Here is a 27,566-nt window from a genome sequence, read left to right on the forward strand (position 1 = left end):
CCATGATGGTTATTTATGCTGGTAACCATGCTGGTCACCAGCATCCCATGATGGTTATTTATGCTGGTAACCATGCTGGTCACCAGCATCCCATGATGGTTATTTATGCTGGTCACCATGCTGGTCACCAGCATCCCATGATGGTTATTTATGCTGGTCACCATGCTGGTCACCAGCATCCCATGATGGTTATTTATGCTGGTCACCATGCTGGTCACCAGCATCCCATGATGGTTATTTATGCTGGTCACCATGCTGGTCACCAGCATCCCATGCTGGTTATTTATGCTGGACCAGCAACACCAGCATTGTTTGATGCTGCCAGCATCCCAGCATCAAAACGCAACTAATGCTGGTGTTGCTGGTCACCAGCCTGGGATGCTGGTCACCATGTATACCTGTATTCTTGACAACCAAGCCAAGCTAAAATAATACAAACCAGAACAGTAACATGAAAGTATTAATTAAACTCTAGTACATTTTTAATTAAGTGTTTCACAAAAGTATAATGAATATATTGTAGGTATAATAAACAAATTGCAATACAATATGACCATTAACACAAATTAGAACAGATAGATTATATTAGAACAGATTGAACAGAACAGATTAGAACACATAGATTACATGGAGATGGCCAGGCAGATGATTACATTGTTGCTTTTGATTTTTGTTTGTTAATGTCCATGATTTTTTCTGTTATGTATCTCCCAGCCCTTCCCAATCTTGATTGCAGTTCTGTCTCAGGCAGGTTTTTGTTTTCCAGCCACTCCCTGAAGCAGCCTGAAAAGAAAAACAAACAAATAAATCAGTATAAATCCTCCCCCAGACTTGAACAGAACTCGAAACAGTCCTGTCTCTAACCTCTGCAGCAGATCCTTCCTACAGGGTCTCTGCTCTAATCTGCATGGCCAACTAGAGATCTTACATTTATGGGCCTGGTTCTGTTACCTTCACCACAAGTGGATTCCAGCAGAGGTGGAGAAAAATCTCTGAGATGAGATGAAAAATAACTCAATAATAACAGTATTACATTTAACTCTCCACAACAGACCGAATCTCCATACTAATATGATTTCATGAACAAATAAAATAAGAGTAGGCTATGTGAATAATTTAATAGGAGTATGTGAATGGGGTGTCAGAGTGTCAGGACACGCAGACTTTTCACTTACGGCAATATGACATAAATACCAGATTCCTGCTGAAAACAGTGACCTGTAAATGCAATAAAGTTTTCCCACAACAGACCACAGACTACTTGAATACTCCTAATCAAATAAGTCAGTCCTTTGCATCCCACAAAGACCATGTGGATACTGCTGTAAAGAATATAATACCTTTCAGTCCTCTGAGCTTTTCCGGCGTCAAAGGGGCTTTCGACGTTTTAGTTGTGGGACATGTTTTGCCAATCAAACTCCTCTCTGCCAGGGTCTTTGTCCCCCATGTGGCCACAGCCAGCTCCTTTACGAAAATGGAGTCTCGGGAGCTGGATTTAATTCGTTTCCAGGTGGCCCTGCGGATGGTAACTCCACCTCCCAACTCAATCTGCTGAATATCCGTAACACAAATACTATGTATTATACATACAAAAGAAAGAAGAATTATATGTTGGGGTAGCACTAAACACACAGAGAGACAGAGATTTTCTTTCATAATACTGTTTGCTTAGTTGTTTAGTTATATTTGTAATAGCAATGCAAGCATCCTCTGTAAAAAAGAACAAATAATGTACCTCATTTTCTTTTGGGGATTCAAGTGGCTTCACGGGACTCCCACTGCCAGACACTGACACTACTGTATACAGAGCATAATGTAAGATACCCACCCTTACGGAACAACAATATATTGCAATATATTGTTGAATATCGTGTGATATATTAGACAATATATTCCCATATATAGGATTTTATATTTATATTTTACAATATATTGCAATATATGCATGGATCATATATGTGTATATATTGAAATATATATTGATATTTTTGTTCCGCTCCTATTAAAAAAACACTATATTTTTATATTACGTGATATATGCATATATATATATATACGTCCATATATATATATATATATATATACACAATATATTGCAATATATGCATGGATCATATATGTGTATATATTGAAATATATGTTGAGATTTTTGTTCCGCTCCTATTAAAAAAAACACTATATTTTTATATTACGTGATATATGCATATATATATAAGTCCATATATATATATATATATATATATAGATTGAACATTTGATTATATTGAATGGAACTCTGATGGAATGAACCTTGAATAATAAGAAAATAGTTAAGACAAAAATCTGCATGACACAAATAATGATTTTATTGAAACAGAGTTGTCCATTAAATCCTTCACACCGGATCTTTGTCCTTCCATATTAAATCATTCACACCGGATCTTTGTCCTTCCATGTTAAATCCTTCACACCGGATCTTTGTCCTTACATGTTAAATCCTTCACACCGGATCTTTGTCCTTACATGTTAAATCCTTCACACCGGATCTTTGTCCTTACATGTTAAATCCTTCACACCGGATCTTTGTCCTTACATGTTAAATCATTCACACCGGATCTTTGTCCTTACATGTTAAATCCTTCACACCGGATCTTTGTCCTTACATGTTAAATCATTCACACCGGATCTTTGTCCTTACATGTTAAATCCTTCACACCGGATCTTTGTCCTTACATGTTAAATCCTTCACACCGGATCTTTGTCCTTACATGTTAAATCCTTCACACCGGATCTTTGTCCTTACATGTTAAATCCTTCACACCGGATCTTTGTCCTTACATGTTAAATCCTTCACACCGGATCTTTGTCCTTACATGTTAAATCATTCACACCGGATCTTTGTCCTTACATGTTAAATCCTTCACACTGGATCTTTGTCCTTACATGTTAAATCCTTCACACTGGATCTTTGTCCCTTCATATTAAAGTGATAGTTCACCCAAAATTCAAATTTCACTCATTATCTACTCACCCTCATGTCGACTAAGAGCTGTGAGAATTTTTCCGTTCCTTCTCTGAGTTACGGGGGGGTCAAAAAACATAGACACATCAAAAAACATTCAAATACCTCCATACTGCTCGTCTGTAATGTCCCTCTGGTGTTGAAGCCCCGACATGAGAAATTGTTCCGCCGGTCAGTACAAATCACGTGAGAATTGCACTGACACAGGAAGAGCAGTGAACCAAGACACTGGGAGCTTCCGTTACAAACAAGCTTAAAATATAGACTTATTTAATTTTTTTCTGAACAATTTCTCATGTCGGGGCTTCAATACAAGAGGGACATTACAGACGAGCAGTATGGAGGTATTTGGATGTTTTTTGATGTGTCTTTTTGGACAAAAAATCCTGGTGTCCATTGACAACCATTATATGGACAAATACTGCTGTGTGGACCCCCCGTAACTCAGAGAAGGAACGGAGGACTCTGAAAATTCTCACAGCTCTTAGTCGACATGAGGGTGAGTAGATAATGAGTGAAATTTGAATTTTGGGTGAACTATCACTTTAAATCATTCACACTGGATCTTTGTCCTTACATGTTAAATCATTCACACAGAAATCACGCAGCCATGTTCAATCCTCCACGCTGGATCTTGGAGGTATACATGCATAAAGGCTTGCATATTGTGGCAGATCAATTAGCATGCATTTTCTGCTGAACAGTGTCACATCAAATGTCTGTTTCCTGCCCCGGAATTCCCTTTTCAGACTAACAACATTTTCAACATTCACCAGTGTGTTATTTGATCTATCATACTTTCTCCCAAAAGCAAAACATTTTTTGACACCACGTTGCTCTACTACAATATAGTAGTATACAGTGATTATTTGTCCATTCTCTAACAGCACAGTGAAGCTGTTCCTTTTCACTACCCTTGTGAACTCTTGTGAGTAATACAGCTCTCCGTTGACTACAACTCGGCTGAATATTTTCACGACTGTGTCTGTGGTGACAGACAGTTGCTCTCTCATGACCAGTGTCTCTTCACTAGAAAGTTTTCGTGAATAATGCAAACCAAGGGTAATAATGTTATCACACACTCTTTCAAACTGCCTCAGTCTTTTTCGGCCAGTTAAGTTAGTAAATAGCTGGATGCATTCAGGAACAGCATTTATTAGAGCATCATTCCTCAAAAGAGGCAATATTTGTCTATATGAGAATTGCTTCATTATCTGTAAAGGAACAAACTGAGTGCCATGAAACATTTTCAGTATTTCACCATTGAATGACTCAAAAATATACCCAGAATGAGCCCACAGTGGTCCCCAATTCCTGACTGATTCTGGCAAATGAAGACATAAATGTACGTTAAATGACACATGGCTCTTTCCATAGAGTGTTTCAAACTGTTTGACAAAATGTACAACAAGTTCTTCACATTTTTTTACATCCTCTGTTGTAATAATGTCCTTGCAAAGTAAGTACATGAATGTGACAAGGACTAACCAGTGCTGGTAAAATACCCGGGGCAGAATTCCTTTTAGCACAAATATACTGTAAAACAGTAACCAGTTCTGCCATTCAGAAGCCTTCCAAAACTTTCTTTGCTGAAGAGATCGGGGTACTCTTGTGATATTGCATGGAGGCTTGATTAGCAAGAGTTGTTCATCAAGTTCATTCACTCTATTGCCAATGTAAAATGGCTTGTCATGGTTATCACTGTCCAGCCACATGCTAGCCATTTGGCGAACCACACCAAGATGTACATTATGCATATGGTCAGGAGGCATGCCAGATATGATGTCAAAGTGTGGAATCTTCATCAGAGATGTGGGCCCTTTAACACCCCTCACAGATTTTTTGGTCAGCAAAGCCTCTCTTGCATCACTAATGGTTGAAGCGTGGTCCCTCGTTGGAACGTCTTTGTATGGGTATACCCTGACAGTGCCGCGACCCTTTTCAACTTGTTCACCGGGATGTAAACACAGGCTGCATCCATACTGACCATTAAACTGGGTCATGTTTTGAAGGATGGGCCTAGCTACCGAATCACACATCATAAGAGCTGCCACAACTCTACATTGTTCCAAAATGCTGTTTCTTTTTATCTTAAAGCCCACAGTTGACAACTTCTGACACTCTGAAGTGAATGGCTTTAAAAATGTATTAACATTTGGCTTTTTATCACCAAACCACAAGCCAAAGAGTAGAACATTTTCTTTGCGCACAGGGTAAGGAAGCTCATTTACAATCCCATATAATGGCCAAATACCATAGAGGGATGATTTGAAAACAGGCACTCCATCACAGTTGAGTGTTAAGGAGTATCCAGAAGTGCAGTGAAGTGGGCCTCCAATTTTGTACAGATTGTCGTACATTTTACCACTTCCGATATCTTCATACGTTTCAGAATTACATGTGCCATCTTTTGACTTGAGACAATGTGCAATATCTTCCCTTTGAAGAAGATGTTCCAACTGTGTTTGGATTGGTAAGTAGATAAAAAAGTTTCCATTCTTTAACGAGCTGTTTTTATCCCATGTTGTGTGGCATACTGCACATTGTCCTTCACTATCTTGGTCACCAATGTAGTACTCACAGTTAGGACAATATATGTGACATTGTAGGTGCCCCTCTACTGTCTTAAGCTCTTTTAAGAACAGATACTTCGAGGTTAACTTAGTGTTTTCTGGACAATGAATATTGATTAAATCTAGGAGATCAGAGAGAGCCATGCCTGTGAGTCCATGTCTCAAAACAAATGAAAGTATAAGTAAAAAACTCTGATCTTGAGTTAGTCGTGAACCATTGTAAAGTGGCTCTTCATTTTCCAGAGGTAATTGTTCATGACTGACTTCTCCAAGATGTGATTCCTCATTTAGTGACTCATCTGGACTGTCTTCCAGTGAAAGGTTAATTTCTTCTTCACTTCCAATAATGTATCCAGGAGTGTCATCCACATCATCAGGAATACAGTCATCGGTATTTGGTGAAGCTTGATCCCCACAGTCAGCATACAGGCTCTATATATGGAGGAAAGAAAAAATAATCTGATTACAAATGTTATTTGACTTTGTTATTGGTATTCTCTCTCACACCTGCACTGTACAGATTGTAAATCAAATGTAATTCTGTCAGGACCATTATGTCAAAATATTTAATTACTTGCATTAAGTTTTATTTGGCGGTATGATACTGTTCTGGGACCCCCTGCTCTTCCACATGCTTGCGTGGAAAGCCTGAGGCAGGAAGAGCACCTTCCTGCCTTTCACGAGCCATCATGAACGGCATAAGCAGGGAGCGCAGCAGCAAAGAAAACCCAGACAGAGCAGAGCAACTAACAAGATACAATGATAGGATTCATAACAGATGACAGGAGGAGCTCGGGTGGAGGTGGGTTGCATAAAAGCCGGCAGAGGAAGCAGCAGCAAGGGAGGTGACGTCGGCCTAGAGCAGTTTAAATAGCGCGCTCTGATTTCAGTTCCCCAATAGGAAGCAGCCACGGGGAGTCAGCTGATCTGACTGCACCTGTGATTACAGCTGTGCTGATTAGGAGCTTGACGTCATGGCCTGCCAGAACGCTACGCTCAATTTTGTGAATAATGAAATGATTAGCCTATACCAGCGTTTTTCAAATGGGGGTACACGTATCCAGGAATTAAGGTTGGTGTGAGATCTTAAACGACAGCATCAAAGCGATAACTTCATAAAGCGAAGGCCACCAATGCAGGTGTTTCACTGCCTCAGTCAACACAGACAGAGAGAGGGCTCTCAACCTGTTGAAGTTAGGATCTGAAGCCACACCTCTCTGAGCACAGCCCCCCATACCACCCTGTTTCAGGACACAGACTGACTTGCAAAGCAGTAGCCCTACTGTCTGGTATTTTTGTGTGTGAAGAAATGTTTTTTTGTATAGGCCTATATATTTATCTATATTTTATGTCATGAATTAATTTTGAGGACACATATTTATCGATAGCATTTTAAATTATTAGATTATTGTCAGGCACAAAAATCTTAATTATCGGGTTGATTATTTTTTTAGTCTGTATTTCTATATATTTTAATTTCCAAATAGTTCAGAAGAGGCCACTATAACCAATATTTTACACAGGTTAAAAGTAAAATAAAGCAGACAAAGATGACACAGTGCTTCGTTATATGTCTTTTGGTCCTAAAAATACTTTGTGCTGGGTGGGGGTACTTGTCTGAAAAAATATTTCACAGGGGGCACTTTACTGATAAAAGATTGAGAACCACTGGCCATACAGTGTTTCCTCTAGGATTTTTTTATGTGGCGGAGTGTCAGAATAGGGATGGACATTTTATCCAATGTGCAATCAGTGCATCGATGCAAGGGTCTGAGATACATTGTATCGTTTGGAGTGGTGTGCATCGGATATAAACTGGGCTGAAACCACGATACATCTCCTTGCAAAAGATTTGCATTGGTAAAATCCAATTTCTTCGTATTATAGCCTATATATTTTTAATGATTATTTTCAGTCAATTCACTTCCATAATTAAAGGTTGAATATGTAGTTTTACCAGAACAATAACAGAACGTTAGACCGTTGCTAGGTAAAATGGGCCGTTGCTAAGGACCCCGTTCTGATCAGAGGACGCAGAGGAGGAGAACTATGCAGGATTTACCTTATGTTTATTTTTTACCATCATTTAACAGCATAATAAAATACTTGTAGCTTGTTACAGGGAGAGTGGAGGCTCTCTGCCTTCCACACCGCTGCTGCTCAGAGCCTCCGCTGTCACTGCTCTCCTCAAGTTGGGAAAAAAAAAGAAGCTCAGAGGCACCGGGGGTCGGCGACAGTAAACATGTTTATGGCAGATAAGACTACACAAATATACCCATCCTAACATGTATATGATAATCCATTGATCCACCGATTGATGATTGAAAAGGTTTTGTTGAAAACAGACGCATACGACCGGGAGGAGGCAGGAAAACAGCTGATTAGAGCCACGTGTGGTCGGCTACGGGCAGGTACGAATGTAAACACAACGTTGACAAAAAGTCATTGTCAAGCCCGTCAAAAATTTTAAAAATATGAATGCAGACTAAAAAAAAATTTTTATGGAGAAGCAATACTTTCATTCTGTACACCTCAAAACACACTGTGGATGCAGGCCTGGAATTTCGTCATTTTAGGGGCAGGGCCACTTGGCCTTTCGTGTTGTCAAGTTTTTGAGGGCACAAAGGCCAAAAGCCAGGGCATTAAGGCCATAATATAAAACAATGATTTTAAATCCATGGCTTTAATGAATTTACTAACTACCGGTATCTGTTAAATTAATACATAAAACGGGCTCAAGCAAACCAGAAATTTTCTACTTTAAATTAATTTCTGCATTTAATTTTTTGCACAAGGGTCCAGTCCTATGCAGCTATGTTTTGAAATTCCTATCTTACTTGTTTACTATTGCACTGGGCGATATGAGAAAAAATCCTATCACGATAATTTTTTTCATATCAGTCGACATCAATTTATATCACGATATAACTCAAATCACTATTTTGGTCAAGCTTAAATATTCCCTTATTGTCACAAGTGAGATTTTAAGTTATCAGAAGGTTATTTTGTGATTTTTTTTTCCCTGTCAAAAATTAAACATGACAGATGAACATTATACAACATCATATAAATAAGATGTTTATATGATAAATAAAACACATGTTAGTGTAGTAGCTTGCCTGGATCTGGGCAGTGTTCAGGTCGGCACAGTTGAACTTTACGCCGGAGTGCGGTGTGTTTTTTACAGTCTATGGTGTGAACACAACAGTCGCTCTGGGCTGAGCAGCAGCAGCAGAGCGACCGCACCGTGACCGCGTCCGTGTTGGGTGAACGCGGCCGGACGTCGGTCCACTCCAACTGTCTAGTGTGTGAAAGTTTAGCGTTACTTCAGAGTTAATGACGCACCACGCATCTTTTCACGGTCAGCCATCCGAGTTCTCCTTGACTCCTTCACATTTTCTTCCGAGGCAAAACTCTTTTTTTTATTTTTTCTATTTTTTACCCGCGGTGTTCCTCTGCTGACGTGCACAGCTGTAGCAGCCCAAACACTTAGCACGCGTTGACATGTTGTGGCTTGGCTCTTTTCCAGCCACATGATTGGTTCGGCGAGTGGGGGTTGTTTGATGAAGTCACCTGGTTGGCCGGTGATAGATTGGTCATCAAACTGTTGTTATAGCCCGCCCGAGCGGTTTATGCCAGGCTCGAATCAAACCCACCCCGTGATGATGCTGCCAGAATGGCATTAAAATACGCATTGTTCTTTCTTCAAAGACGCAGGTGTCAAAGCCGTGTTGAGGAAAGAGGCAAAGGAGAAAACCGCAAAATCAACCGGGGCAGTGTGGGTGGGGCATCAAGGCCACTGTGGCCTTAGGGCAGATATTTTTTTCAAGGGCACAAGGCCAAATCGGACGGGCACGAGGGCCATGGCCCTCGTGGCCCTCGTGAAATTCCTGCGCTGTGTGGATGTATTGGTTTTTTTTTTTTTAAATGTAGCTTTTAATAAATATTCTACATATTCAACCTTTAACTCAATCATAACTCAGCCGTTTCTCATGAGCAGACTACTTGTTGGGGAATGAAAAACACACTCTGATTCACCTAGGCCTCATCAACCGTCCCATGAAATACAGAATCGTCCCATATCTGGAGACTAAAAGACGTGTCCCTTATTGAACTGACATGCGGCACACTTTGTCCCATATTTTTGAAAATTCATGTCGGGTGATTTTTATTAACGACCCAGTGCAGTCGTGACTGCCGCTACTGACTCTGCCTGTCTGGAATAAGCTTCTCATTGACCAATGAGACACTGTCATGTTGCTGGGTTGCTGAAGTGTTGCTCGGATACGCCTGCGAAGCCGCACTACGCTACCCCAAACAAGTGCGGTGGCGTAAAAAACAAAAAACGATGGACGTGTAGAAAAGACAGGAAAAGAAACACAAATGGCAGGAAAACGTGAGAGATCATTTATACAGAGCAAACTGCACATCTAATGTCTGTATTAGTCACGGAGGAATCACTGAGGTTAAACAGCCTGGGTCAATTAAAAACAAAACAAAACAAAATTTAAAAAGAAATTTGAAGGAGCGGCAGCAAGGATTTAGGAATGAATGTAGAGGAAACACTGCTATATTATTCTAAACATGAAATATTCTCAGTTAATCATGCAGGGCGAGGCATGAAAGAGTGAGGTGACAAAGAGGATTAATACATCAATTTGTCGCGCCGAGTTATCATGAGCTGCAACACAACTTTACCTGTGTAAGTTTAACGGATTTGATTGGTCGTTATCGTGTGGGCGGGATATTCAAAGCTTGGGGCGAGTGTGTGTGCATGTTTAGACGTTTCAATGACGGATGACGGATCCAATATCAGTGGCTTTTGAATCTTTTGAATTTTTTTGAATTTTGCACAAAGTTTGGCCTACATCGTCTGTTAGATGAGTTTTTACACTCATTTTATGACCCAGAGTGGGTTTTCTTTTCTGTACACCTTTAAGATCAGCAAGTAAGTTTTAATCCTAAATGATGAACAATGGGTTAAGTTACTTACACAGACTTCAGCTCCTCCTGATACACTTTGTTGTCCACTGAGAGGAACCCATGGTTCTGAACCGTCATCAGTTTCCTAAAGAGACAGATTACAAAATAAAAATCCATGGATAGTTTACAAGTTAACCTGCAAGTCATCAAAATGTAACATTGCTAGTTCTTAAGATACTGTATGTCTAATGGTGTGTTCAGACCAAAAGCGTCGGGAGCGTCAGCAGCATGAGCAGCAGATGCTTTCAACGCTCTGTTCAGGTCCAGCGGCGGCGGCCAAAGGGCGGGACTTTCAAGCAGTGCGGAAGATGTGTCCACTCAGGCACTCTCAATTTCTTCCTCCCGGTCCGCAACTGGCTGCCGCCGCTACAACGCTCCTCATTTGCATAAAGTTGAACTCCCCTCAACTTCTAATTTGACGCTCTCAACGCAATTCCGCGTCAACACTCCCGACGCCCCTCAACGACAGTCTCCATTGAAAATGAATGACTTACGGGCGCCGAAACGCTCCCGACGCTTTTGGTCTGAACGTACAGTAAGAATAAACCTGTACACTATACTCACTGCAATGCGGCTGATGTCATGTGCATCTTCAGAGTCATTGTCAAAGTTGTAGTGAGAGAAGTTTTCATTCAGGTTCTGTGTCGAAAAAACACAAAGTATTGATTAAGTCACATGCACAGTCACCTGCCACCAACAAGATGCAGCATATTCTATGTAACCTACTAAACATACAAATACATTTAAACTTTGTGCTCAAACCAAAATGCAATACAATACAATACAAATTTATTTATATAGCACATTTAAAAATACAACCCAGGTTGTCCAAAGTGCTGTACAGCAAAACACACAAGCAAAGATCAGTGGCAACAAACTATACACGTACATCAAAACATGGAATAAAACAATAAAACAAAAGTGACCACACATAAAACCTGAAATGCCAAGGAAAAGAGATGATGCTCAACTCCGTTGATACTTACACAGACTTCAGCTCCTCCTGATACACTTTGTTGTCCACTGAGAGGAACCCATGGTTCTGAATCGTCATCAGTGTCCTAAAGAGACAGATTACAAAATAAAAATCCATGGATAGTTTACAAGTCAAACTGCATGTCATCAAAATGTAACATTGCTAGTTCTAAAGATACTGTATGTCTAAAAATAAACCTGAAATGTACTGTACACTATACAGTACTCACTGCAATGTGGCTGATGTCATGTGCATCTTCAGAGTCACTGTCAAAATGGTAGTGAGAGGAGTTTTTATTCAGGTTCTGTCAAAAAAACACAAAGTATTGATTAAGTCACATGCACAGTCACCTGCCACCAACAAGATGCAGCATATTCTATGTAACCTACTAAACATATAAATACATTTAAACTTTGTGCTCAAACCAAAATGCTCAACTCTGTTGATACTTACACAGACTTCTGCTCCTCCTGATACACTTTGTTGTCCACTGAGAGGAACCCTTGGTTCTGAATCGTCATCAGTTTCCTAAAGAGACAGATTACAAAATAAAAATCCATGGATAGTTTACAAGTTAACCTGCAAGTCATCAAAATGTAACATTGCTAGTTCTTAAGATACTGTATGTCTAATGGTGTGTTCAGACCAAAAGCGTCGGGAGCGTCAGCAGCATGAGCAGCAGATGCTTTCAACGCTCTGTTCAGGTCCAGCGGCGGCGGCCAAAGGGCGGGACTTTCAAGCAGTGCGGAAGATGTGTCCACTCAGGCACTCTCAATTTCTTCCTCCCGGTCCGCAACTGGCTGCCGCCGCTACAACGCTCCTCATTTGCATAAAGTTGAACTCCCCTCAACTTCTAATTTGACGCTCTCAACGCAATTCCGCGTCAACGCTCCCGACGCCCCTCAACGACAGTCTCCATTGAAAATGAATGACTTACGGGCGCCGAAACGCTCCCGACGCTTTTGGTCTGAACGTACAGTAAGAATAAACCTGTACACTATACTCACTGCAATGCGGCTGATGTCATGTGCATCTTCAGAGTCATTGTCAAAGTTGTAGTGAGAGAAGTTTTCATTCAGGTTCTGTGTCGAAAAAACACAAAGTATTGATTAAGTCACATGCACAGTCACCTGCCACCAACAAGATGCAGCATATTCTATGTAACCTACTAAACATATAAATACATTTAAACTTTGTGCTCAAACAAAAATGCTCAACTCTGTTGATACTTACACAGACTTCTGCTCCTCCTGATACACTTTGTTGTCCACTGAGAGGAACCCTTGGTTCTGAATCGTCATCAGTTTCCTAAAGAGACAGATTACAAAATAAAAATCCATGGATAGTTTACAAGTTAACCTGCATGTCATCAAAATGTAACATTGCTAGTTCTAAAGAGCAACTAAACCCCTAAACCACTTTTCTCTGCTGAAAACAAATACTGTATATTTGAGTATGAAGTAGTTGTAGTTGTCACTTGATTCTGGTCCAACTCTTGACATTTTAATAATAATATTTCAATTTGGTGTATTCTGTAGTAAAAATGTAAGAGTGACTTCCCTCTATGGGTTGAAACACAGCTATTACAATCAAATGTTTCTGTTGACTGAGATGGAGGCCTATGACGTTTTGGAGGCAGCTTTGGTCATGGGCCACCAGAGGGGTATACTGCAAAGCCAGTGTAGTGGGTTAGTGATGTATGTTGAGTCTAAAGCCAGGCTCTCCTGTACTACAAAGGTAGCTCTCTTTTAACCCGGCTAGATCACCGTGGTAAATTATGTTAAGCTCACTTTGTGCTCCAACCAAAATGCTCAACAACATTGATACTTACACAGACTTCTGCTCCTCCTGATACACTTTGTTGTCCACTGAGAGGAACCCATGGTTCTGAATCGTCATCAGTTTTCTAAAGAGACAGATTACAAATTATTCAGTCAGGCCGCTCCAGAGGAAATTATGATGTATCCAATTACCTGGCTTTAGAGTTTCCCTGTCTGTTGAATTAATGTTATTGCTAAAGAATAGCTACATTATTCAGCTAAACGCCACACATGTGATACTTACACAGACTTCAGCTCCTCCTGATACACTTTGTTGTCCACTGAGAGGAACCCATGGTTCTGAATCGTCATCAGCTTCCTAAAGAGACAGATTACAAAATAAAAATCCTTAGATAGTTTACAAGACTACCTACTTGTTACCAAAATGTAACACAGACAGATAGAGTAAATTATTCAGTCAGGCCGCTCCAGAGGAAATTATGATGTATCCAATTACCTGACTTTAGAGTTTCCCTGTCTGTTTTGACCAAGTGTCTCTTTAGGAAGCTACAGGTCAGGTTCTTGTTGAATTAATGTTATTGCTAAAGAATAGCTACATTATTCAGCTAAACGCCACACACGTGATACTTACACAGACTTCAGCTCCTCCTGATACACTTTGTTGTCCACTGAGAGGAACCCACGGTTCTGAATCGTCATCAGTTTCCTAAGGAGACAGATTACAAAATTGGTCCTCAGTCTTTATGGACTATGTTAATTGTTGTTGTTATAGTATGTTGTCGGACACTCATTGTAACTATCCGAGCCTGTCAGTTTGAAAAAAATGCCCGTTTATAGGCGAACTTTGACGGGAGCCATTTGCCTCATGTAAGAGCGTTAACTTAGCTGGGCTGCAGGCTGCCTGTCTGGCTCAATACTGGAGCCACCTCAATAAAAGTGTTATCCATCACTCACATATAGGCCTACAGAAAAACATATGAAAACAGGGCCCAGGTTGAAAAAAAAAAAACAAAGTTGCCTTTTAACACTTACCTTACATGTTTCAAGTTCATGACTTACCAGATCCTCCTTTGGCTGATCATTGGTCTCTCTCAGTTCTTTCCTGAGTGCAGATGATAGAAAACACTAATTAATGTTTTTCTTTGAAAACATCAAATGATCCCCTAAACCACTTTTTTCTGCTGAAAACTAGTATATCTGGGCATGAAGTGCTGCTCTGCTGCGGCTAACACCTGCTAACCGCTGCCTGGATGGGACTCGTCAGCGGCTCGTTGTCGGCCGGGGAGTCGGTCACCGGCTGATTGACAGTAGATTCACTGTGTCACGGCTCTGTGTCCTCTCCTAGTAGTGTCCGCGCTAGAGCGGCTCGTTGGTAGCTCGTTAGCGCTGTAGCAGAAGTGGCGATGTGTGTGTGTGTGTGTGTTTTTTTTCTATCCTTTGTTTGATTTCGCGGGTGTGAATGCGGCGCAGGGGGGAGGGGGGTCTGAGAGTGCGCTAGAGTCCCGCCCATAATCAAGGCATTTTTTAAATTTCAAGCTTAACTTAACGTTCTATGGAATATAACTTGATGACTGGAATAGAGGGTATGCGTTTACGTCACGTTGCCCTCGGCAACGCCCCGTTCGATCGGACTGAGTGGCAAAACAAGCGTCCCTCAACATGCTGGCGGATAGCGGTGGACTCATAAACTGGATAAAATATCTTATATCAAAACAAATTGATGTCAAAAGGAATTGACAACCAGCTCCCCAAAACCGTCTGCTGCACGGACACTTCCTGTAACACAGAGTGTGACCGCGGTGCCTGCAGAGTGACTGACAGGCTGCTGTTACTGTGCAGAGGGACGAGATTACAGCTGTTACTGTCGTCCCGACGCTTAAACCTGCGCACTGCTTTTATTCTGAAAAACTCTGACAAGTCAAACTGTAGGATGTGTTAGAGGACTAATTTATCTGTCTAAACATCATAACTATGACACCTGACACTGTAAACACAGCTGATCGATCGAAAAAAATGACCGCTCCAGTGAATTTACTTGCCGTCATTGAGAACAGGTTCTTGAATGTAACTCGGTCAAAGTGAGACGTATCCTCAATATTTTTAGCAGCTCTGTGAGGTCATGCATGCTTTACATGCTGGCAAAGCTAGACATGTCAGACTTGTGTGGGCTTGGAGAAAATCGCTTCGTTACTTGCTCGTTTTTTAACTTTGGCGGCTCTGCCACTCGTCTTTTTGCCACTCAGTGGACGTTCCACAGCGACTTCCGAGTACCGTGACGTCATGTGCATACCCTCTATAGACTAATTTGCCAAAAATGTTGAACTAATAATTATTCCTTCAATGCCCATGGGATGTCCCAGAATGAGATCAGTTGAGAACCCTTGTGCTAATTATTACAAAGGTTGAATATGTAGAATATTTATTAAAAGCTAGCTATACTTTTTCAAAAATAATACATCCATGGGGCCTTTAGAGGGGTACAGAATTAAAGTATTGCTTTTCCATAAAAAAAAATTTTTTAGTCTGAATTATTATTTTTAATATTTTTGACGGGCTCGACAATGACTTTCTGTCAACGTTCTGTTTACATTCGTACCTGCCTGTAGCCGACATGTGGCTCAGTTCTCAGCTGTTTTCCTGCCTCCTCCCGGTCCTATGCGTTTGTTTCCAACCAGGCCTTTTTAATAATCAATCGGTGGATCAATGGATTATCATATACTTGTTAGGATGGGTGTATTTGTTATCCGTCATAAACACGTTTATCGTCGCGGACTTTCGGTGCCACGGAGCTCTTTTTTTTTTTTTTTTCCAACTTGAGGAGAGCAGTGACAGCGGAGGCTCTGAGGCTCTGAGCAGCAGCGGTGTGAAGGCAGAGAGCCTCCACTGTCCCTGTAACAAGCTACAAGTCATTTATTATGCTGTTAATGACGGTAAAAATGAAACATAAGGTAAATATCCTGCTTTAGCTCTCCTCCTCTGCTGTCCTCTGTTCAGAGCGGAGTCCCTAGCAACGGCCCGTTTTACCTAGCAACGGTCTGGCATTCGACTGCTGGAATTCTTTTTCTGTTGTTCTTGTAATTCTACATAGTCAACCTTTTTTCTTTAGCTATTGTAGGCGACATTAATAAGACTATACAGTCCCATTACAAGCAGTAAAATAAAACAAAAAACTATATCCCCTTAGCATCCCTTCCATGGGAATCAGTTGGAGACCGCTTGTAGCCTAGTTAACATTAGCATTTGTTGCATACATCGGCCAGAATCAAGAATTAAAAACAAAAACAAACTAACCTTTTTTTCCATAACCGTCGTGTGCTCTTTGGAATGTCCGTCTGATCAGAACATGGTTGAATATATTTCCTTTTCAATCGGCCTCGGTCCATTTTTTTACTTTAGTCAGCAGTATGCTGACTCATGGCTTCATCCCATGGATGTATTTTTGCTTCATCCTTGCTTTAACCAGAGTGCTTTGCGGCAGGCGACGTTGCAGCGCGGGACACGCACGTAGCGCATGCGCAATGCTTGAGCGGGAAAGTCTCTGAGTCAGGAGCGAGGACCGTTGAACTGCAACTGTCAGCAAGGAAAATGTCGAGACCATACAGGTTTGCGCTCGTCAGCTGGGCGAACGGACCAGACATGAACACCACCAGCATCGTACCAGTCAGCTGGATTATTGATTTTGATGTTCATGCTGTGAAGAAGCCTTTTTTTGTTGAATGTCGCCACGCCAACCAAAAAAAGCCTTCCGGTGGATGGCCGGTGGAGGAGGCCATGGTCCTTCAATTAGCAGGCAAGTACACTCTCACTGTCTTTTACTTTTGAGCCAGTTATTGTACAAGGAATACATTTTGGGGGCAGCACCATTTTGAACTTTCAAGCTATCAGGTGCGCACAGCATTTCTTCTACTAAATGTGTAGAGCTCGGCAAGGGTGGGAATTATTCCTCATAATGCAACTGCAGGTATCCATGCCACTGTCATTGTCATGGTCACTAACGTTAGCGCAGCGCTAACGTAGTGCTGTTTCAACGTTGTGCCGCTTTTGCCGGGTTTTAGTTGCCATTCTGGTCGGTTTAGCCATACTTTTGCACTGAAAATAGCTAAATAAAGTCACAGTGAAAATACCAGCTGTTCTCACAGAGAGCAACTGTCATGAAGAAAAACTTAGGGTAAGTTTGGGGCTTAGAGTTCGGACATTTAAGACCGTTTATGCCGCCATTTTGCCTCAACTAAATGTGTAGAGCACAAGAGATCAAAGAGTAGACGCCACATCAAACGCTACGGCCTATTATTATTTAAACATAAAATTTGACAAAACTTGTAATACAAAAAATATTAGTCTTAATGTAAGTGATAAACTTGGGAAGTTTCATGGTGATACCTGTTAGTAAAAATTTTTACCCTATTCACCTGGGGCGTCTCTCCAGGCTTTCAACCCATTACATTTACATTAGGACACCATCCTGAAAATGACACCTTTCCAGTGGTCAAACTTTGGTAAACTTTTACTATGTTATTAAGGACATCTAATACTATAAAAAACAACTGAGAAACCTTTTGTTAGAATTTTTTTACGGTCAAGTCATAAATGCACCCGACTACTAAGCAGAAGTGTGTGCACAGAGTGCATGTGTTTGGTAGGTGCAATAGATAGTTTTACCAGTGCATTTATTCAATAACTTACTGAACATTATAGTGAAATAATTAATTTCAAACATAATTTTGATCAAAATACTACTTTAACTATTTATACATTTTATAATAACTCCTTAATATGCTGTGCTGGTCAGAGCGGCGTCCCCAGCAACGGTACGTTACACTTGACGACCAGTCATTAGCTATCCACAAGTTTCTTTAGAACGCTATGGGCAAAACCGGAAGCCAGTTTTGCCGGTTTGGTGGAATGATTGATTGATTGATTGATTTTATTTAATTCATGCTTGCAGCGGAGGCCAGAGACTCCACTGAAAAAATGCAGAATTTTACAAGGTACTGAGATAAAATATTTAAAAAGAAAATACATAGAAACAATAACATTCAGAATTCAGTTTAAAAGTTTCAAGTTTCGAGGCAGTGAGCAAGGGCTCAGTTGGCTATCATCTGTTGCCACTAGCCTGATTGCAGAGTGCAGCGTTGAGTTCCTTAATCTGCTGGTCTTCGCCATTGGTTCAGCCAGCTTGTGCTGCCAGCTTGTGCAGCCAGCTTGTGCTGGTTCCTCAATTGTACGTTTACGTTTCCAAGGTTTTCAGTCGTTGTCATAGTTGCTGTAAACGCATGTATCTATTAATGCTGGCTTTTAACACGGATGTCAATTTGTGTGATATCCACTGTTAAAAGCTGGTGTGATGATACATGCGTTTTACAGATTTTCATTGAAGAAAAAAAAAAAGAAATACATGCATTTACCGCAACTACCGAAACCATGGAAACGTAAACATAAAATTCCACCGGAAGAGCAAAACCGGCAAAACAGGCACGTTTTTTGACGTTCGGAAAAAGGTGGATACAGAAATAACCATGTACATAGGCCCTATGTCTATGGAAATAACAGCCCGTAGAGAGTAGCATTCCTGCCATGAATAAATATATAGAGATAAAAGATAAAAGGTGTGTAGTTAGAATATCACAATTCTAAAGAGAAATCTGGAGAACGACTGCTCCAAGTTGTTCAGTCAGGGCGGTGGCACCCGTGACCAGGCCAAGATTGAGAGCTTCTTGTGTTCTTGACCTGTATCAGGTCAGAGAGAGAGAGGTCAACTCCTCATTCCTAAGTAATACATCTACAGAATGTCTGTCGTATTTATCTGTAAAAATGTGCATTTTTGACATTAAGAAAATGTATCCTTCCACATGAATGTAGAAAAAGAGGCTCCACTCAGAGCTGCTGAGCGGGAGCTCTATCCAGCCAACTTGTCCGCCAAGAGGGTTAGAAAGCCAAAATGCCTTGACTTTGGAGACGAAGAGTCTGTCGCCAGCACCTCCAGCTGTGGAAACTCTAAACAGGTACCGGTAATTACTGGATACTGTGTTGTCTGTCTGTAACAACATCTATTGAACATCTGTCCGTCCTGGGTGAGGGATCCCTCTTCTATTGCTCACCCTGAAGTTTCTCTGATTTTTCCCTAAAAGGTTTTCTCAGAGTTTTTCCTCAGTCGATGTGAGGGTCTAAGGACAGAGGATGTTGTTACGATGTCATCTTGTTCCTGCTGCAATCAGTTTACCGTATTTTCCGCACTATAAGGCGCACTTAAAAGCCTTTAATTTTCTCAAAAAACGACAGTGCGCCTTATAATACGGAGCGCCTTATATATGGATCAATTGGTTAATTGGTTGATTCATACTCAGCTCCATCTAGGGGATGCATAACGTAACCCCAGTTTGACTGCAGTATCTTCTATTCTACCGTAGATGACCAAATAATCGCCCGCGTGCAAATACGCGCCTGTGCTCTAATAGCCGCCGGGGTCCGAGCTCATTTGGCAAAATAAACGCCGGTTCAATTAAACGCCCGGGCGATTAAGTGTTTACCATAGTCTTGCACAGAAAACAAAAGTTTTTTTTAACAGCACTTTACCGGCTCTCACCTCTTCTGTCGGTCAGCCCCTCCTCTCGCTCTCTCTCTCGCATGCAGGCGCGCGCACACACACACACACACAGACACAGGCGCGCTAGACTGAGGGATATAGGGATATAGATAAATGCGCTAATGTACAGTGTTGAAATTACCGCGATCGACCCCCCCTTCCGTTATCATTCATAACACTGCTCTGATCAGCTCCCTGTGTCGCGGTTACACAGACAAACTGTCTTTGTATTTATTGTCTGATGTCAATAAAGATGCGTCGGGGGAAAAAGTAGTTTTGTTCCAGTGGTGCTATGGTGAGCTCCTTGTTCTTTGCATGATGGTCTGGAGCTGCTCATTGCAAAAATAAATTGTAGCCTGTTGCAAATACGCACCTGGTTCTTATAAACGCCCGGGGTCCAAGTCGATTTAGCATATTAACTGCTACTAAATGGTCATCTACGGTATGCGCCTTATAATCCGGTGCGCCCTATATATGAAAACAGTTCTAAAATAGGCCATTCATTGAAGGTGCGTCTTATAATCCGGTGCGCCTTATAGTGCGGAAAATACGGTATATAATAATTCCTAAAATGTTTTTGTGTATTCATCTCTTTTTTGTGTCTTTGAGCTACTAGTTGATTTTGAATTTCCCTGTAAGGGATGAATAAAGTCTCTCTCTACTCTCTTATAGAAAAAAGCTAAGGTGTCTGCACAAAAAAAGGCAGAGGAGGAATTGCTGACAGAGGATCAGTTGAGCTCCGATCCAACAGATTCGTCGAGCCAGATCAACTCCGATGCAGCAGAATCGTCGAGCCAGGACCTTACCAGAGACCTGCAAATCAAGAACTTAACAAAAGAGAACGCGAAACTGAGAAATATGGTAGTTAAAGGCAAGTACTGTTGTATCATCATCTATTACTCTCTATCACATGGTATTAATCCATTTAGACATGAACTTTTTACAAAGCATTTGCTAGCCACCTATGTGCCCAGATACGATAATACCTCAGATTTATTAAGTGCTTTTCAAAGAATAAAACTAACTTCATTAAGAAATAACTATTTAAAAGACTAACCTAATGAACAAAAATCACTGGAATTCAAAGGACCAATTTGAAAATATCAATGATCAAGGAATAGTCCTCACCCTTGAAGAAACATAGGTATTTCTTATAAACAGAAAAAGTTCTAAATTGGGTGGTTTTCAGATACATATTGGCTTCTATGATTGCTGTCTGTATAGATGAATTTCAGCCATCTTGAGTAACAAACATGATTATTAGACTGTATGAATGAGGTCAGCTTATGCATGCAGTGCGACCAAGGGGTTTCTCTGATCAGAGCATATTTAGTGTGTTTAGGTAGGGGGGCGGACATAATGAATGTATGGCAAACAAACACTGTGGGCCCTAGTTTGCTGGCGCAGCGCAGGTGGCGCAAGGTAGCGCAGCCTAATGCAAGTTTCGACCAGCGCAGCCTAGCGCAAAGTCAGATTGGCAGATCGCGCTGCGCTGAGATAGGCGTGGCCGCACAGCAGGGGGAGGCGTCACAGATTCTGCTTGGTGCAGTGGAAGTTTCGTCCGAAAATGTCCCGCCGAGGTTGCGCTGAAAGCTCGCCACCTCCAACCAGGTCTAGTCTCAGCGCAGCGCGGAGCGCAGCAGGTGCAGTGGAAGTTTGGCTGACTGACCTGCAGTGCACACACGTCACCAAGACCTCACAGGCAGATCTCCACAGTTCCAGACACATTTCAATGCAATAAATATCCACAATAACCACTATTTAATGCAACTAACGGAATCAACACGTGAATTTATATCTATATAGATTGTCCCGTCACAGCTGACGTCAGATCAAAGTAGAGATCAAAGGCTGTCGGCGCGTAAAGGAAACTCCACCTTAATTAACACAGCAGGGACGAACTGGCACTGAAAAGCAGCTGTGGATGTCCCAAGCAGGACTGAGGGTGGATGACTGCATGTCGCTGCCGTGTTGAGATACCACTCTGCCCTTGTGATGATCGCTGTATTTATTTATTTACTTATTAATTCATAAGCACGTGCGACCGCATCACGCAGCCGTAATGAAAAACAAAACACAAATCATTATCTCTCTTAGTCCACCACAACAGCCTCGGTATCAGATAGTCAGTATATAGCCTACTACAGTATACTCAGCATCTCTATCACAGAAAAAAAAGAGACGGACAGAGAGAGAGAGGGAGAGAGAGAGAGCGTGTCCTTTACATGGTGTGTGTTTATTTTGTGATTAGTGTAGCCTACACCTCTCATCTTATACACAGGGTTTGAATAAATGTGAGTTTCTTTATTAGTTTATTAGTTGTTGTTTCTTAGATTGCGTAGGGGTTCTCAGTGTATCAGATCAATCCTGGTTAAGTATATTAGTAAACTCATTATTGGTCACTCTGAGCTCGGACCTCCGGACCAAAACAGCTGTTTCCTCCTGGGAGAGGTTCGGCCTCTGGCGTCGCTGTTTCCTCCGTCCATGTCCAAGTATAAAATGACAAACTTGCAGCGCGCATCACCCGCCGCGCAGTTAAAGGTGAGGAGAGGAGCTCCTTTGATTGGTGAAGATCTGACTCGGCTGTGTCAAACCCACTCCACGCCTTTCTCTCCTCCTCCTGTCTCCCTCCCGCCCTGTCTCCTCCCTCTTTGCCGTTTGCGCCGGTGGGAGGGACGAGGGGAGGGGTTGCGCCGGTCTAAGTCTGACTGCGTGGCCCACCAATCTTGCGAAATGGACCTGGGCCACACCCCGTTGGCGTGGCGAAGCTGCGCTGATCACAGACTTCACCTGGTCGACGAAACTAGAGCCCTGTATGTTCCAAATCTTATCAGACAGGTTTTCAGGATGCCAAGTAGCCTACACAAGGGGGACACTCAAGATGGCGCTGCAACCGCTGTGTTACTGAATGTGATATGCCTATCTATCAATAATCTTGTATCGCTTTTTTTCTTAGAAATTCCGGCATTGTTGGTAGATGTTAGGAAACTGGTCTCCATCATCTCCACCATGAACAAAGTTGACGACCCCCCAACAACCCCAACCAACAAAGGTGATGACCCCCCCACCAAAGTCGGTGTCCCCGAAGATGAGGGTGCAACTTGCACACCATCCAGATTTGCACAAGTAAGTATTAATTGGTAAATTTTGAACAAACATTTGAACATTTATGCAAATATAGCCTGCCTAAACACAAACAAATAACCTTAAACAAATTTTAAAATGTGTCTCGAGTAGGGATGGGCCTTTGAAGAAATCTTTTTGATCAATCATCGCAGAAATTAACAATCAATTATTTCACTCTTAAACCATGTAATAATATTAATAATCGGCCTGTATAATAATAATTATATGGACTTTATTGGTTGTCATGAAAAAATAAAACCAGAGGGTTTATTTCTCCATGACAACCTCTGCATGATCTAGGGCTGAACAATTAATTGCATTTACAATTCAATGCAATTTGATAAAACGATTGATAAAATTGCATAGGCTGCGATTATGTTGTAGTCACGTGTCAAGCAACTGAGCGTGGAGTTGTCGGTGAAAACAGGCAACATCACCACGCTGTTACTGATGTCAGGCTCAGCTGAACATAGCACTACGCAAACTTTAATGTCACTGCAGTTGGTGCACTCCTATTTGTGTGATAAACATGCAGAACCAAGTAATTGTATGTGTGTATGTGTATATAGGTTAGTAGAAGCACACTTATCATGGGCATTAAAAATATTTGAAATGGCATTAAAAAGGGCATTAAAAAGCATTCAATTAGATTTGCTGGTACCTGCAGAAACCCTGTCTGTTACTGTTCATAAGACTGATCAGCTCCCTGTGTCGTGACATGGTGTCAATAAAGATATGTTGGGGGAAAAAAGTAGTTTTGTTCCAGTTTCAATTTCAATTTATTTATTTGCTATGGAGGACAATGTACACTCCCTCCAAGGGGGTGCGCCTACCCAATTGCAGCTTTAGGCTGATTTACATTGTTAGTTCCCCTGCCAGATGTCATTAGGCACGATCCTTAGGGGAAAATCAAACAGTAATAATAATAATAATACATTCAAGTAAGTAAAAATCAAGTAATAATAACAATAATGCAGTGGTCCTATGGTGACCTCTTTGTGACCTAGCCTGCTAGCCTAGCCTTTTTACTCCTGGGCTCTAAGTCAATTTAGCATATTAAACGCCTGTGCTACTAAATGGTCACTACGGTAAGCAAATAAAGGCCCGGGCCTTTATTTGGTGTTTTACGGTAAGCATTTTTTGGCATTCTATTGCTTGTGGCTTGTTACCTTTTTTTTTCTTTACTCATGTTATTATTTCTTTGTTTACATAAGGTGAAACTCGGGAAAGGAGGAGGCGTGACAGTGTCAGCACACTGCTGGGAAACGGCGAGGTCATGCAACACCCCGAATGGCATGGCACGTGTCCTCCTCCTGGGACTCTTTGATCTTGATGTCCTACTGAGGTCAAACTTAAAAGGAGGGGTCAGCAAATTGGATCCGAGCGCTGAACGGCGGCAGGCTCTGGATCCAGTTAAAATTCAAGCCTTGCAAGGTAAGTAGTTTTCAGAGCTGGTGCTTTCCCATAATGATTGAATCTCTGCCCCAGAGGGTCTGGTATCAGGCTGTTTCCGGTGCAGGCTCCACTCTCAGGCTGCCTCCAGTGTCAGGCCGGAAGTGCATGCAAAAAACTTAAATAAAATCATGTAGACATTATTTACATTTTGTATTGTATGATTCCACCAGAATCTTGTTGAAAAAACAAAATAAAATACTGTAGACAGCAGTCAGACTAAAAAAAAAGAACCTTCCAATCCGGCCCACGACTTAGTTTTAATAGTTTAAAAGTATTATATTTCTTGGTCTCTCATTGTGTGTTTTTAGTGAACTGATTCTAGATTCAGTATATCTATGTGTCCATCACTGAATGATTGTTCTGCTCCACAGATGCTGTCATGAGCCATTTTCCTGGGGCCAAAGAGGCAGATGTTCGAAAATCGATAAATGGCCGAATCTGTGAGCTGCGCCATCAGGTGAAGCACAGAGCTGAAAATTAACTGTTAGTCAACAGTCAAGTTGTGTCAATAGAAGCTTGTTTATCCTTTTACCCTCTGTTGTCTCTGACGTCTGGTTGAGTTCTCATAAACGCAACATCAAGAATAGCTTCAGATATGCAACCACACTGCAAGATGGGGATAAATCCTACATATTGGGGCTTTAATTTTACATATAATTTAAAAATATGATATAAAAATTTTCACAAGGTCAATAATACACTGTCTGCAAATTTACTACCCTCTCGTGGCGTTAGTGGCTGTTTTCAGCCACCACTTTTGTATAAATCTGTTAATCAACTTCAGTCCTGATCAAAACGACTAAATATTTTTAAAATAATTCAAAATTTTAACCCTTTAAATGCCAATTAAAAAAATAAAGTCACTGATATTGGAAAAAATACACACAAAATGTGATAGCATGTAAAAACATTTTGATGTACAGTCACTTTTTATATTGAAAACAGGTAATTTTGTGTGTATTTTTTTCCCATATCGGTGACTTCATCTTTAAAAAATCTTTTTATATTTAGTAGTTTTGATCAGAACTGAAGTTGATTTACAGATTTATACAAAAACATTTGGAAGAAATATTTCTGATCTAGTCAATTTGCTAATAGTGTATTTTTGACCTTGTGGAAATTTCGAAATCATATTTTCAAATTGTATGTAAAATTTAAGCCCCAGTATGTAGGATTTACCCCCATCTAGCAGTGCAATTGCATATCCTACATATTCATCATCTTTTGAAGAGGGTTGTACTTTTATATGTTGTCACCAGTTTGTAGTTCTGGAAATAAACTTTTGACTTTTGACAAATTCAGCCTTGTAATGTGTGGTTTAAAGGTTTGCACATCTGCATGCATTTTATAATAAATTAAATATATTCCACAATATATTGAACACATAGCTGTACATATATTTCATGTATGTCTCCATATAATTTTACATATATTTAAAATGTATTCTACCATATATTAAATATATATTTGACACTATATTTCTTCATATATTACTAATACATTTTACCATATAAATATAAATACATTATTGTAAGATATTTATAAATATAAATTTGCATATATTTTTGAATATATAATTCCATGTATGTCTCCATATAATTTTACATATATTTAAAATGTATTCTACCATATATTAAATATATATTTGACACTATATTTCTTCATATATTACTAATACATTTTCCCATATAAATATAAATACATTATTGTAAGATATTTATAAATATAAATTTGCATATATTTTTGAATATATAATACAATATATTATGTATTCAGCTTTAATATATTATAATATATTGAAAGGGGCAGTTTTTTGTATATTTTGCAATATATTGCAATATATCGCAATATATTATACCAATATATAATATGTTGTATAATATATGTTTAATCAATATATTCTTCAATATATTTCAATATATAATATCTTGTAAAATATATGTGTTTCTAATATATTTTCCCATATATTTATAATATATAATGTATTGGAAAATGTAATGGGAAAATAATATATTACAATATATTGTAATATATTTTAAACAATATATTGGTAAATATATTGTTCTTTCGTAAGGGCAGCTTTCCAACATTAACTTGTATCAGAGCCTATACTTGAAAATACAGGGAATCACATGAAATACGCTTCTGTAGAATAAAACATAATTTTAAACTGAATCACTACTACATGAAGCAAATTATAAGGTTAGTTTTTAGGAATTGCAGTAATCACACAAGTTACAAATACTCAGAACAGGAGTAGTCTGTCAGACATCAATTGATGTTTACCCAGAAAAAACTTTTAAATAGCAATTTCATATATAGCAATAGGTGAAATGATAGTCAAGATTGTTATTTCCAAGAATCCACAAGTAACATTTTGGTTGCACTTACTATCAGAGCTCCCCCTTGGACTTGGGCAAACAGGACCTTGTACCAAGACAATAACAGAGATATCACAAATAAGAGATCATGGAAAACATGGCAATAAATACTACAGTTAACAAACCTTGTTCAAACCTCCTATCTGGAGTGTGCTGAATTTTGAGAGTGCTATTTGTGTGTGAGCTATTATTTCATCAGTGCTTCAGTGCAAATAACTTGTTACATGACTCAGGGTTCAATGTGTAGCCTACCGCAAGGACAGTTGTGGACAGAGGAAGCGAGGGATGGAACTGTTACCTTTTTTTTTTTTTTTTTTTTTTTTTAAGGACAACTTTTTCTGCCTTTGGCACATCCACTCAAATCCACATACAATTCAGTAGTCTCTGTTGTAACAGAAAGTAGTTTTGCCCATGTAATCATAAAATCATATAATAGAAAAACAAAAGTAGTGACAAAGAGTCAAAAACTGTGTATGCTTTAAGTGATTGTCAGTTCAGTAACAAACAACAATGCAGTTTTTGTTTAAGTTACATTGTCAGGCCAGAGGTAAGGCAAACAGTATTTCCTCACCATTCATAGTCCTCAGCAGTTGTTGCTGCAACTTGATGTTTAATTTTCGGAGAGTCCTGTTTTCCGCCTCCAGGTCGCTGTTGCGGATCTCCTGCTCCTGCAATCTATATAGAGAGGAAATACAACATTACTAATT

General features: G+C 40.2%; 1 long non-coding RNA gene across 1 annotated transcript; it reads right to left on the minus strand.

Moving 5' to 3' along the window:
• Positions 1-613: 613 nt before the first annotated feature.
• On the minus strand, positions 614-26,995 carry LOC310996745. Its single transcript, XR_014595910.1, has 4 exons — positions 26,870-26,995; positions 1,736-1,797; positions 1,341-1,551; positions 614-783 (listed from the first exon to the last, which is right to left on the minus strand). It is a non-coding gene; the product is annotated as an uncharacterized lncRNA (long non-coding RNA).
• Between the last annotated feature and the right edge of the window lie 571 nt (positions 26,996-27,566).

The sequence above is a fragment of the Trachurus trachurus genome (genome assembly GCF_905171665.1).
Source record: "Trachurus trachurus genome assembly, chromosome: 14".
NCBI classification, from domain to species: Eukaryota; Metazoa; Chordata; class Actinopteri; order Carangiformes; family Carangidae; genus Trachurus; species Trachurus trachurus.